Below are 15,294 nucleotides of genomic sequence, written 5' to 3'. Positions count from 1 at the left end.
GCATTTATTAATGGGAGACATTAATATGTTTATTATTTTTTTATATATATTTTTATATTTTTGTACTTTTGCCTTTTTATTCATGGATACAAACTGGCATACAGAAATATGCTTACTTTTTTGGAGTAAAGTATCAATATATTTAATGTGCCTTTAAGAAAGTGGTAAAGTAAGTTTGAGCGATTGGATTGGTTAACCAGGTACACGTGAGTATATACTTGTTTTAAATGTTAATAATGTTTCTGAGGAAGTTTGCACATCATGCAAATGAAAAGCGCTTCAATTAAATTTTATTAAAACAAAATTTCTTCTACTTTGTTACTTTGACAAACTGCTGTGACTGTTTTTTAGTTTGTTTTGTAGTTTATTTAGTTTTCTTGGTTACTAGTCAAACATAAACCAGGTCATTAATCTCCCAGTTTTTGTTCCCAACTCTTCAAACAAAGGGGAGTACATGCCACACCTCCTTGATGTACATAGACAACTTTGCTCTTACCTGCATAGAACCAAAGACTTTAGGAAATCTATCCAGTTATTTGCTTCCTTTTCTCCTACAAGGTTGGGCAAACTAGTATCTAAAGTTACATTGGCCAAATGGTTGACTGATTCGTATAACCTTTGTCTACTGTAATTTAGGATTACCTTTACCAAAACCTCTTAGAGCACATTCCACAAGGTTTATATGGTGGTTTCTTCAGCATTTTGGTCAAAAGCCTCTTTAGATATTTGTGCAGCTGCAACTTGGGTTAATCCTCACACTTTTCATTGCTCATTACAAGTTCGATTTATTTTCCAGGAACAGAGCAGCCTTTGGCTTAGCAGTGCTCCAGAATATCCTTCCATAATAGTTTCCCAAGGTTACAGTAGCTAGGAACTCTTGTCTCATCAGTTGAGGAATGAATGAAAAGAACATCATATAAAGTTATGCACTAACTGTAAAGTTCCATCTGTGTAGTCCATTTTCATTCTTCTCAACCTCCCACCCACCTATCCCCATCTTTTCCTTCGGGAAAGAAAGAGTTGTATAAGAACCTCTGTTTCTTGTTTGAACTTCAGCTTCCTTTCTGCCTTTGATAAATTCCATAATAGGTTGCCATCTTATATCTAGGGGCAGCAAACTTGATCTGAGGTACATAAGTTGGCAGGATTTTATGGGTAAAGGCAGGAGCTTGACAGTTCTAGGATCTGATGATCTGGGAGAAGCAACCAAGTCAGATCCAAGTTTTGAATCCAATCCCATCAGTTGATGAAGAATAAAAGAGGACAATGCAGATGGAATGTTATGGTAAGTGCATAACTTTTTCTTTTATAAACTTTGCTCATCAAACCTCTGTTACCATCTTGCTCACTTCTGGCCACTATCATCCAGCTCACTAACCTGCAGTGTTGTTTTGTGTCTACATTACTTAGTTTAAGACCTCACAAGATAGTATTACATTCTTTGTACCATAAGTTACAATGCCAGGCTTCACCACTGTTCCAACAAAATGAGTCCGATCTGAGAAAGTCAATTTCCTGAAAAAGATCTTTCCAGAGAAAAACAGTGCTTGTGTTTGCTTCATCCAGTTGGAAAAATGCCACCAACATGATTCCTTGAGATTTAATTGTATAATTGGGGCAAATTAACCTCCAGTCATTAATGACTATGATCCCCATGGCACTTTTTACTGCTTTTATGAGAGCTGTATCTCTCAACTCTCCAGATTTTTACCTCCTATAATTGGTCTGCCCCTCATAAAATTTGTGGTTTTCTGGTAAATCTCAGAGGACTGAAGTCACTAAATAACATACATTTGAGTTTCAGACTAGATATCCTTAAAAAATGCATGCTAACACAAATCCTGTTATTTTAGCAACGTTGTAGGTTTATAACTATAGTATTTAAAATCTGTCCCTATTATTTTAGGTTTAGTCCAAATTTTTTGTGCTATGAAGTTGAGTGGTGTGGCTGTACTAAAGGTGGAATGATGACCGCATTCATCTCATTTAGTGATAAAAATCTGTTTTCTAAAACTTCTTTTCCAATAAGTCACAAAGATGTGTCCCTCCAGTTTGCCTGGTCTAATTTGAAAGATAATACCCAGTATTGTAGCTTAAATTTAATTTAAAGGTTCATAATTAGATACAACTCCCAAACAGGAAGACATGTTATATCCCAAGGCAATCTAAGCTTACTATTGTATCACAGAAAAGACAGACATTTTTCTTAATTTGAAATAAAAATGCAGAGGAGGAAGGATCAGGAGCCCAGGTGCCCCATTTACAATCCAAAAACTTTTCATCAAGATTAATCATGTAAAATAGTAAAGCATATATATAATGACAGCTAATGTTGCCAGTTTTTATTCTTGTCTTCTTTTTACACTGGTAGCATTTTCATTTTATTTTTCTCTTTAGTGCAGCAGGCAGATAAGTCTAATCAGGCCTATTTTTTAATACACTACTTTTTACCCACTTATTATCCCTTCAGTTGTTGCAAGGTAAGTCCCAAACAACCTTATAGTACAAGTTTGTAATAACTGAGGAGCGAAGGATCTGATAGGGAAATATGGGACATGGCACAGAGAGCCATCATGTTTCTCCAGTTGGTTAGAATCCATAGCCTGGGGAGCAGCATGTGTAATAGCATCATAAAATTCAGCAGCTCCCCAAGTAGGACCCCTGTAAGGCTGCCAGTCTCTACTAGAGGTTTCACATGCAGAAGTTTCCCCTTAAACCCATCCCCTGGGAGAGAACAGCTGATCATCAGCTGCTTCATTTTGCCCCCCCAATCCTACCAGTAAAACAAGTCTACTCCCACTCTTGAGTCATCACCAGCAGAGACAGACATCCTGCTTTTGCCTTGGGCCAGTCTAATGATGTCTGATTTTTTGGCCTAGTTAGGTAAACTTATGCATCAGAGGTCATCCAAAGGTGGTGTGTAACTAAAATTGAAGCAAGTCCATGTAATAAGTTTTTTTTTCCAAGTAATGCCTAAAAGAACTTGTGGTAGTACAGTTTGCCAGTACAGACATCTAGAAGTACTATGAAAAATATTGTTTTGTTACCATGCTACAGATGTGGGTTTTAATTTGCAATTTTTTTTTCACATTGTTGTTCATTACGACTTTGGATGCCCTACTCCCTTTTTATACTGAAAATCTACAAAGGTTTTGCTTACTTAGACTTTATTGTTCTTCCATATATTCCTCTCAGCACTGTGGCCTTAACAACAGTGGTAATTTATAATTATGTATCACCACTGGGTCTGATTTCTCATACATATGTGAGATCACTCTAAATTTTAAAAATGCATTACTAAAATAATCAAGGTTTAATTTTTCCAAATCTATTGAGTTTCTAAAACCATGATGGGAAAGGACCTCATTCTTACATCAGGGTATAATTAAAGTTCATGAAATGAGTATTGTTCTAATCTTTGATGTTAGCCAAACGTGCTCTTTGCAGCACCTGCAATGTGCCCAGAACTGACTACTTCTGCAATTTTTATGGAGTTATATGTATTTGTAGCATATCTAAATATGACTGTAGATACTTTTTTTATTAGACCCATTGCTCCTACGACAACTGGAATGGTCTGAGTGTCTTTCTTCCACATTGCTCTCATTTCTGCCTGCAAATCTTGATATTTTATGACTTCGTGTCTCTGTACATCAGACACTGTAATTTCTAGATGTAGCTATTTCAGTTATTAATGGTACTTTTGTCCTTTTGTCTTGGACTAATAAATCTTTTTTTCTCATGTTATTTTTGAAGTGTTCAACAATTCATCATTCTCTGTTGGTATCAACAAAAATCAGACAACTGAATTGGCCAAAAAACAAACAAAGAATAAATGGAGAAGGATCAGATGAGAAGGGAAGAAATGTGGAAAAGGCATATAGTGGCAGGTATAGATATATCATGGAACAATCTAATGTTGATCAGGATTTGATGCATGAATGGTTAAGAAGAGGTGAGATGAAACCAAAGGATGAGAGGTTAATAATGGCAACCCTGGATAGTAGACTAAACACATGTTGGTGTACAAAATCTATTGAAAATGTGGTAGAAACAGACAACTGTAGGTTCTGTAAAAAAAGAATCAGAAAGAGTCACACACAATGTTGCAGAGTGTGATACACTCATGGCAAATGGCCTGTTCACTGAAAATCACAATAATGTGGCAAGATTGTTGCACTGGGATCATGCAAACACTAGAATACAGACGTAGCTGAGAAGTATTGGAAACATGAACCGCAAAACATTACAGAGAATGATGAATTGTTTGAACTAAAAATAACATGGACGAAAGTGTATGTTATGCTTGTGTCTGTCTACTCAGAACGGTGTACACTAAAGTGTAGGCATTAATGAATCCCATGGTTTGTCTTATGTAAGTTGATTAACATAACTAATTCTTATCATTAATAACACTGCTTATCAACAAACCTAATCACGTAAGCATTCTTAGGTTTCTGCAACTGTACTACATTAGTATAATCTTACATATTTTTAAGTGATACAAATGTTTACAGTCTTCAATACCAGTTTTACTTTGCAATACCTTGTCTCTGACCTGTGCCATAACTGAAGTGGTTTCTTGGACAATTCAACTTACCTGTGAATAAATGAATGCAAACATTATATACATATACACACACACACACACACACACACATATATATATATATATATATATATATATATATATATATATATATATATGGTTTAGCATCACAATGTCGCAGCTGCAGTGTGCAACAATGAATATTCGAAAGTAAGTCTGCACAGGTTTGTACGTGAGAAAAAAACATGTGGAATGCACAGCAGCAAATGGTAGTATATGTTCGCTGTTGTGAGTTTGGCATGTTGGATGAAGATCGCGCTACAGTGGGGATCAGGAACTGTACCCTTTCCTGCACTGTAGTGCGATCTTGGAGTATGTATATATAGGCTGCAAGGGATGAGGGAGGATTGCCCCCCTGCAAAACGTGTGTTGCACGCCACCGGATGTGGTGGTATGTTTGAAAAATGTCGACAATTCAAAATCGAATTGTCAACATTTTTTTACGTTCGTTCTTTTTCTCGGTCACTATCATAACTTTCGACAATGTTTTTCAAGTATGTAAGTACTCGCAAAAAACAAGTTTGACATTATGATATTAAACCTCTATAAATATATATATATATATATATATATATATATATATATATATATACACACACACACACACACACACACACACACATAAATGTATATTAATATTATGCATGTATTTTTATTATTTGTACTTCTCATCGAAGATACAACCCTGATCCAACATGGACACTTTTCAGAGTAAGCCCAGAAATACTTGCTTAGTAGTAAAATGTAGGCAAGTATAACTATAAATATAAATAGAGCTCCAAGACTTAAAACAACAGCAAAGTTTGCTACAGATGGTCTTTACTAAATTACCTCGTGACTATTCATGCCTAAGCAAACTGGGGCAGCTTAATTTCTTGAAAAGTAGTACCTCTGTGCGATTTTATACACAAATTACTAAACAAAAGTCTATACAATGGTGTGGCAAATTCTGCAAAGTGGTATATACTAGACTTATAGCATATTTACATCATTAAAATCATGGCATATGATTATAGGAGAGTCAATTTCCCTGGGAAAAGTTTTAGTATTAAATATGTATGCAGGAAATCACCAAATGAGCCAACTATAGCTTCTTATGCATAGAATACTTGCGTGTGTATGTGTGTATGTCTGCAGATACTACAACAAGGTTCTAAACTCAGCACCCTGTTTTGGGGTAAACAACTTTCATTGTGATAAAAAGTTATGTCAAGAAAAAGGTAGTTCAAAGAACTATCAAAAGACTTCAGCATATTAGAGTTGACAATTTCTAGAGCAAAGTCAAAATTTGAGGGTAAAGTAGATTCCAATAAGTATAATAAGAAATCCTATTACAGGTAATATCAAGCCCCTAAGGAGATTTAGAAATCCAGTTGGCCAACTTATATACAATAACACTCTACAGAATGTACCCACAGACAAGGAGAGTGCCATTCTTCCCCATAATAGTATAACAGCGATCCAAACATAGTGAGGTCGACTGACATAGTCACACAAAAGGATACAAAGAGTTATCATGAAGAATGAGTATTCAGAGTAGAAATCTGTTAGAATCAGTGTCCCTCAAGGTCCTGTTTTAGGGCCTACTTTTATGTTTTTTATACCTTTGGTAAAGTATCTTATTGTTGGCTACAAAAATATGCAAATAATTGTAAGCTCAAGTTGACTGTCTTCATCATCTGATAACAAGAACAAGATAAATTCATGTGTGGCAAGAATCAATTCAAAAAGTACATCATCCACAACTTTACTTGTAACAAAGATAAAAGTCTGGTAGACGTATACTTGGACATCCTTGTTTTTTAAACTGTTAATATCCTATTGGAGATTGTTGAGAGAATGAAAGATCTGGGTATTTCTATTAACACATTTTCTTTTAGAAAAAAAAAACATTGCTGGTCAAATCTACGGCACTGAAAGAACTTGATTTAATATTTAGGTTTATTACTTCCTGGGATCCCCTGACCCTAACCATCTTATACAAGACTGCAATGCAACTAATCCTTGAGTGTAACAGTATTACTCTGTGTTTACAATATGGTTCAAATCAGTATGTTAGAAATAGTACAGAGGAAGTTATCTAAAGCAAAAAAAATAAAATAAATTAAAAAAAAAATACTGCAACATCACTGGACAGTCTGTGAGATCTCCTTTAATCGAGTTATCAAAATGAAAAGATTATGGCAGGTGTTTCTTACTTAGACCCAGTCATACAGCAGGGCTTGCTGAAATTCAAACAAAAGGACTTGAAAGTTTTCCCAAAATAAAGTAAGCAACTTATTCAGACAGAAAAGAAAAGAAAAGAAAATGTTATTTCCCTCCAGTAACGTGTCGGCCGACTTCTCATAACATCTTCAGTAAACTCTGTGAGCTGGCAAGTCAAAACATTTCCTGACTTATATCCCTTGCAAGGAAAGTTTCCATGTGATTGTGAGGGGGAAAAAGATTTTCAAATTGTTTCTGCACAGGTTTGCATTATTTAAATTCTAGTCTAACATTAAGATCAGTATTTATAACAAACATAAGAACCCACAGAGACAGTGTTTATTGCATTTTATTTACAAAAGGAAATCATTTTAAGCATTATTCAGGCCTTTGTATAATAAACACACTAACACAATTAATTACTCAGTAGTAAATGACCTTTGACTGGTGCAGATAACACTACTAAACAGTAAATCTACTTGGATAATGCAGAGTAACCAGCACTACTCGTAACAAACCCCAGTAGTATTCTAATATGTCACTCCAGAAATGGAATAACTACATCAGAAGAAACTTGTAGTTGAATTAAGTCTTCTTTAGTGGCACTCATTCCTCCATTTCTAAAGTGAAATCTTGTACCATATTTAAATACACAGGATCCTGATGAAAATGTTGTGCTCTGATCTCTCTGTATATTACCACATCACAGTACGTCTGTCACAGAACCTCTCAGGTTGTGCAGCTGAGTTATGGACCAAAAATTCTGTATGCAAACTTGGATAAAAACATCTTACATTCGTTGTTTTCATCTTGGATACAACTTTTATAACTTCTGCCAGCTCTTAAGACTGGTGTGTTGTTCCCTCCTTTCTACACTTAAGAGGTGAGACACCCGTTAACTAAATATCATGGCTCTGTTTTTCTCATTCACATTAAATGACAAGAGTCCCATTTCACAGACATCATTCTGTTTTTCAGTGCATACATTTTCAATGTGTGGCAGCAATTTGAAAATATGTAATCTCAAACACTGAAGCCCACAGGCACATGATCTAGGAGAAAACATCCTTGCCAGTGCATTTCAATTCTGTCTGCTCCTCGGTCAGTAAAATGTATTACCTGGAAGAAAGGAAAAGACAGATAACAAAACAATTGAGACTGTAAACACAAAACACAGAACAGAGCTATCAGTTAAACAAGTTTAAATATAAAGGATGAAAGATATCAGAACTGTTACAAAGTATAGGTGATGGTACATGTCAGTGTTGGTTAAAACAAACACCTTAGTCCTTACTTCCCATACAGTTTATGTAATCACACATGTGGCTGCAGCTATGCACTTCTTGCATCAAACCAACCACAAGTAAAGTATCAAATCATGAGTTAAAGTGGATGTACACAAAGGAAAGGACATGGAAGGAGCTAAAAACAAAGACCATGTTTGTCATTCTAGGTTCACCTGTCACCAACCTAAGGTCTCCCTGCCAGTAAAAGTGAACAAGAAGTTGGTTGTTTGACTTGTTAAGGATCACAGAAGCAGGTTAACCCCATGCAGAATAACCTAATGAGTATAGCTATTGGGCCCTTACTCTGAGTGGTCACAGAGGACTGCCTGTCCAAGCCACTAACTGTTTTCATTTGAATCCTCTCCCTCCCTTCCTTCCCACTGTAGTCTTCTGCTTTTATAATTAATACAACCTTACCTACCTCATTGGATATTTTTAGAAAGATATGAACCCCCCCCTCCAAAAAAAAAAAACACTAAAAAAATGATCTCAACCCCTGCTAAGTTAATGTATGTAGTTCAGCAAGCCCGTACCATACCTTACACTCTATGAGGGGACCAGCTTAAGTGAGTGTCAGCACAGCTTGGAATGTGTACTTAGCAAGCTTGTGCATACCTACTTAAATGTGAATCATGCTAGCCTGAACGAATCCTCTACCATACCAGAGTCCATTACCTGCCTACCTGTGCATGTTCCTGCATGAGCTCATGAGATGTACTTAAACTGCATGGTCATACTTATTTACATATGAGTCACACTAGCTTGGCTGTATCCCCACCCATATGCCTGAGCCTACCACCTGCCTACCTACACTTCTGTGTGTGTTTCTGCATGAGATCAATTAGCAAGTGTGTGTAGATTTATTTACGTATGAGTCATGTTATCCTGGCTGTATCCACTCCCATACCAAGAGAACTAATAACTGCCTTCTGTTGATACATTTGTAGTACTCCCATTTTCCTAACATCCCTCTGCTTCTTTACTCCAATCCCTCCACACACCTGCTATACCTTGGTTCACACTTCAGGCACCTTGACAAGCTTTGCTACTCCCTGGTAATGCATAAACAGCCAGTATAAAGCGATGTGAGAATGCCCTCACTATTTTTTGCACTGGCTATAGAAAGGCAAATGCATTCATTTTGAGGTAATAAGATATGGCTGGTCAAGAATGCTTGGTGAAAGTTTGATGACAGGTGATGTGAGAGAACAAGTCTAAACATGGGAATAAGTACTAACCCAGGGACTAACACAAATAGGAGTATTTGATACAGCAATTTCCGTCTGCATAAAGTTGCAGCAGGTGTGTGAGGGTGTAAAACTGACTAACAAGTCTAACAGTGAGTTTGGAAAGTTGCTGTTATTCTAGCTTAATGACATTTTTCCCCAACTGCCATGTCTCTCATTTCTGATGGGGAGCTGTTTGTCAATGAATATTTGATCCCAGAAACTGGATCAAATGGACCTTTTAGCCTTCAATATGTTCTGTAGGGAGTCTTTGGCCACCACATCTGCCAAGAAGATAGAGACCTCCTGCACGCTTCTCTGAAGTGGCAAGAGAAAGTTATGATGTCCAAACTCTTAAACCTACAATGGATGGCTGAGGCTGAACAAATGGCTACAGTGAAACAAATGTCAGTCAAAAGTGAAAATACCATTTAGAGGAAACAGCCACAGTGTATTCTGCATTAAACAAATCAGACTCAAATCACATGACAAAACTTGTGCGCTCAAAGGAAGAAGTAAATGGATGTTCAAATCTAATTTTTTTTCAATATAACTCACTTTCCCATCTTCCCTTGTGTCCTTCTGCATCTAGAAGAGGCACAGATAGCGGTGACATTTTTGGTTTCATATTTAGGAGCACAATTGTACGATAATTCTGCAGTGAACCCACCTAGGTTTAACTCTTACGTCTAGCATTGTAAAATAATGAACTGTGCCAGCCATCTAACTACTCAACTTCTTATTTCAAATTCCTTTCAAGTCTAACTCTGTGTCATATTGTTGTTGACTTGTACTACACTATCCAAGCACATTATTGGGGTACAGCCTCTAAACCTAACCTTATCTAGCAATCAATGTGTTTAGCATAGATGGTAAAATCAATTTGTTTACCACAAGTAGAACTTCTGTCTTCATAAAACCATTCAGAAACCTTTTTTTCTCTCCACTGCAATTTTTGAAATGCCTCAGATCACACCACCACTACTGCAATGGCAGCAATGTTTGAATTTTTCTAAAATATTAAGTATTTCCTTTTTTCCTAAACATCAATGGTTTAAGTGCACAATCATTCCACCATCTGTAAAAGTGATACATTAGATTTAATAAAAGTTCCATGCTTACTGTATCAAAAGAGCTGAATCAGCATGGCCACCTTTATCAACTGACAGGCCTGAGATCATCAGGGTTCTGGTAGCCTGGTATCTAAAACTTTCTCAAGCTACTGGTACCTCCACCTTACCCAAAATACTCTGCAAAAAAGGCCTTCTCCAGATCTGTGTTACAGCACATTAAGGTGAGGCAGCAAAAACAACCACCACCCACTGCAACAGAATATAACATTACAGGATATCTCTCCAGGCCCTGACTGGAATGATGCAGAGGGAAGGAGTGCAGGTATGTTGATGTGGATATACCTGTTCATCTAGATCTATTATTATTGTTAATGCATAACTTTTGTGTCTTGACATGAGGAGGTCCACCTTCATTAACTGACAAGACAGATTTTACAAGCAAATCCTCCAGGGTGATCCTCATGGAAACACATCCTTGATGGTGACTCTAACACAAAACATACATCCAGCATAGAATGCCTTGCAATAGCAATCAATGAAGCCCACACAACTGCTGCATAAATATCATTCATGGATGCATTGCTGAAAAATGCTTGAAAGATTGATACTGCTCTAGCCGAGTGAGCTCTCTGCTCAAATGATATGGCCTTACTGTATTTTTAGTGGCAAAAATGGAAGCCATTAGACATTGATTAGAAGACTTTAGACAGCTTCTGAGACAAACTTCTTTTTAGAGAATGGAATAAATTATAGAGTCACTTCTAATTGATTTAGTTATGTTCCCTTTTATTAAAAGAATTCATAAAGAAAATTGTCAAATTAATTAACTGATTTAGATTAGTTTTGGGAGCTTCCTTGGGGGAAAGAAGCTGTATTATGCTGCATGGATACTCTATCCTAACAAAAGGACAAGGGAGGAGGACTGACTCACAAAGATTATAATTCAAATATCTTTCTGGTGGAAGTGATGGTAACAGGAAAAAATAAATTGTTCACAATATAATTAACAAGAAGGGACAGGATGCTCAAGTGGAGTGAGTGTGACTAAGGTAAAGCTCTGCAAACCTTTAAAGATCCCAGAATCTGGAGTGAGACATAATTTAAAAAGTACATGCTAGGTACGATATGAAGGATATAGTATATTTAGCCAGATATAATAAGTGCTGCTCATTTTACATAGGCAAAACTAATAGAACCCTTAGGGAGCGAGTAAGGGAGCATTTATATTATATCAGGACTTCTAATCCAAATAATGCTCTAGCTAAACATGTAATGAATACAGATAAGTCACATGCTTTTACATTTATGGTGACTGAAAATATATTTAGTAATGTTCGAGGGGTGATATTTGAAATATAACTGAGAAAGCCAAAGTCAGATGGATTGTCAGGCTTAGGGCAGACAGATCTTCAAGGATGAATGGGTATGTTTCACATCAACTTGTTCTTAAAGCATGGGGTCTTAGGAGATAAATTAAGGTGTTAATGTATGTATTATAATCAGGTTTTTAGTTTTTTTTTTTTTTTTATGATGATATATTTTTAAGATGTTTACATCGTACTGATTATTTGTTTTCATTCAGTTGTTCCTTTAAATTTGAATTACATGTCTGATGTTAAGAGTGTGTAGGAGTGTGAGATACTTGGCATCGCTTGAATGGATGACTTTGAATGTCAATGGACAGATGAGTTAGATTTGTTATTTGATTGGCTGTGAATCTTATAAATTAAGTTTTTATTTGGTTATTTTTTTAAATGGTGTGAACTGTATTATGTAAGCACTAACCTATTAGTTTTAACATAATAAAGGATTTATTTTTCCTCAGCTGTGTATTGGAACACCTTCATTGTTTGCTCGTTGTGACATTCTCCTTTGGTGTTCCGTTTATTCACTGTTGGACTATTTAATTTGCCTTACGTTTTGTTGAAATATTGTCCGCATTGGAGCATGGCCGAGGGATTTACAACAGACAATGAGTTGGACTTTAATCCACAAGGACAGGCTGTGAGGAAGAGGTTTGATAAATATATTTACAGTAAGAACAATCTGCTGCTTATTTTAGAGAACAATGTGAATGTTACAACGGTTAACAATGGTGAAGGTCTTGATTCATTTTGTAGTAAAATGAACATGTTGGAGAATGCTTTATATAAACCTAAGAAACTGCAGGTGCAATGGTATCACTTTGAAGCTTGTATACTTCTATGTGTGATACCAAGAGGTCTTAGAATACTGAAAATGTCGCATGGTGAGCATTTCCCTGATCTCTTAGCTAAGTGACAGCAATTAAGTTTAGACTTAGCTTTAGTTATCTGAAGCTGTTAATTGAATTTTTTAAACTAGAAGAGGATAAATTGATTGTTAATGTTAAGAAACAAGAGGATGTGTTGTAGGTCACTTATCTTGCATCGACTGTTGACACTGCAATGGCTGAATTAATAGACTCTATTGCTTTATCTGAAAACAAACTTGTTCAGAAAAGGAAGAAGCTTGATAACAAACTCAGCAGATTTTAAGAGGGCTGATGTGTTTTCATGGCCAAAAGTGAGAAATATAAGGGGGCGAGTGCTTGATATGCCTGCAGACCCCCCCCCCACAATAATATTAATCAGCAGTTGAAAGTGGTATGATGGATGATGTATCTACTGTTTCTTCAGTTACGGATGGTCCATCTGATAGTTCTGATAACTGGAAGCATCCTCCAGTCCAGATGGATGTAAGAAGAAAGAAGAGTGCTGCCACATTAATAACTTTGAATCAGGTTTTTCCAGTGCTACCTCTGCCTATAAGACAAGAAAGAAGGAATAACAGTGATTGATCCAGGAGCAGAGGGAGAACCAAGAGGAAACAGGAGAGGGATGTGAATTCCAATCGTACCCTCAAGAAGATGTGGCAACCAATGAAAACGTCATAGTATGGAACATATCGAGAAGAACACTATCACTTACTGAGAGATCGGTTTTGAATAAGGGTTTATCATATATTCCAGCACAAACAGCGGATTTGGCTGACACCATTCTGGATTTAAAGTTGTTTCAAAGGAATCTGATGCTCAAATTGACTTTTCCTCCTAATGAACCAGCTTCTACTCTGAACTTTAAAAGACCTAGTACTTTTACCCCATAAATCACCCATTGCTTGAAGCTTTCTGTAGGTTGTGTGAGAATGATTAGTTTGAGGTACTAAAGAAGAAAAATAACAGTAAGATTTTTTGTAATTTATCTCCTGCTGAAAGAATAGCGCTGTATCAACTACGTGATAACAGCATTGTCATCCAGCCAGTGGACAAAGGAGGTCCAACGATGGTAATGGACAGTGATTATTATTTTGAGACTATGAAGATCATGTTAAGTGATATGTCAATTTATAAAGGTGTACAGTTAAGTGACAGTGCATGAGAAATAGGATTTATAACATTATTTATGACTGTCTTTCTAGCGATTGACTACACTTGAATTGTTCCAATATTTGAATGCTGAAAGTTCATTAATCTCTATTTTACATGGACTGGCAAAGATCCATACAGATACTATACAACTTCCTTTTCGCCCAGCTGTGGCTGGCACAAGATCAAGTATTGGACCATTCTCAATTTATGTTACGAAACATCTTAGACCTATATTGAAAGCATCCACTTCTATTATTTTAGATTCTAAACAATTTTTGCAAAATCTTTACGCTTATTTTAACCAGGATGCTAACACTGGTGACTGTCTTTTGGTGAATTTAGATGTGACATCTTTGTTCACAGTAATCCCTAATGCATTGGGGATAGAGTACGTAAAAGTTTATTTGAAGAGACATAGTGATTATGACTCAAGATTTATTGACTTAATTTGTCTCTTTATGGAGGTGATATTAGAAAATAATTTTTTTGTTTTTGATAGGGTCTATTACCTGCAAATTGATGTGGCTATGGGCACATCATGTGCCAACAGCTACGCCAGTATGGTTTTAGCCAAATGGGAATAAGAAATTATTTTTGGTTCAGATAGATTTTATGCCCATATAGGGATATATTGATGTTTTGTTGACTATGTATTTATGTTATGGAAAGGTTCAGAGCAAGAGTCGAGTGCATTTATTGATTACATACATACCTCCACGTCATTTCTCAAGACTACTATGATATTTTCTAGCAAAACAATTAAGTTTTTAGATATTGCTATAACAAAATTGTTGGATGGTTCCTTTAACACAAAGTTATTTAGAAAAGAGCGTTACAGGAAAACAATGTTACATAGGCAAAGCATTCATCCTGGGTATATTTTTAATAATATTGTTAAACGCCAGGGCATGCGCGTATCCAGGCTTAATGCTGATGAGTCCGGCTTCCAGAGACATTTTGGTTTATTTAAAATAAATTTTAAGGAAAGAGGATATAAGGATAGTGAGGTCAACAAATTAATTTCAAACATTATACCACTTAGAAAAAGTAGAACAAAGCCCTATTTCTCAGTCAAGTCAAGTAGGAATGCACCGATTAGGAACAGAGAACTTGTAACTGTTCTATTCCTGTAACGTTAATCAAGTTACAGAAGTGCTCCATAAACATTGGCCTATACATTTAACTAATGATAAAGTGAAAAGGTTAGTGAGTGACAAGCCCTATTTTGTGTTTAAGAATAAGTCAATGAAGAGAGTGTTATGTTATCCGGTAAGCAGGAATTTAGATGCAAGAAAAATTATATCAGAACCCTATTGTAGTGTCCATGGTTCTATGTGCAATTACTGTAGCTTTGTGGATTCTAGTAATAATTTTATTCCCCCACAATCTGGAGTGAGACATAACTTTAAAGTACATACTAGGTGTGATACAAAGGATAAAGTATATTTAGCCCGATGTAATAAGTGGTGTTCATTTTACATAGGAAAAACTAATAGAACCTCAGGAA

The 15,294-nt window shown here is 36.1% G+C and overlaps 1 protein-coding gene across 1 annotated transcript in view; it reads right to left on the bottom strand.

Annotated features, from left to right (window-relative positions):
* Positions 1-7,147: 7,147 nt before the first annotated feature.
* The window catches only part of ACTR5 (actin related protein 5), a 285,428-nt gene continuing 277,281 nt past the window's right edge, over positions 7,148-15,294 (bottom strand). The window contains exon 10 of the mRNA XM_044090379.1: positions 7,148-7,933. The gene's annotated coding sequence lies outside the window, so the exon portion shown is untranslated. The remainder of the gene's footprint in view (positions 7,934-15,294) is intronic.

This window comes from Protopterus annectens, chromosome 12.part0 (genome assembly GCF_019279795.1).
Source record: "Protopterus annectens isolate FY-2018-M chromosome 12.part0, PAN1.0, whole genome shotgun sequence".
Taxonomy (NCBI): Eukaryota; Metazoa; Chordata; order Ceratodontiformes; family Protopteridae; genus Protopterus; species Protopterus annectens.
Note: the sequence above shows the minus strand (reverse complement) of the source record. Positions and strands in the feature narration are given on the sequence as shown.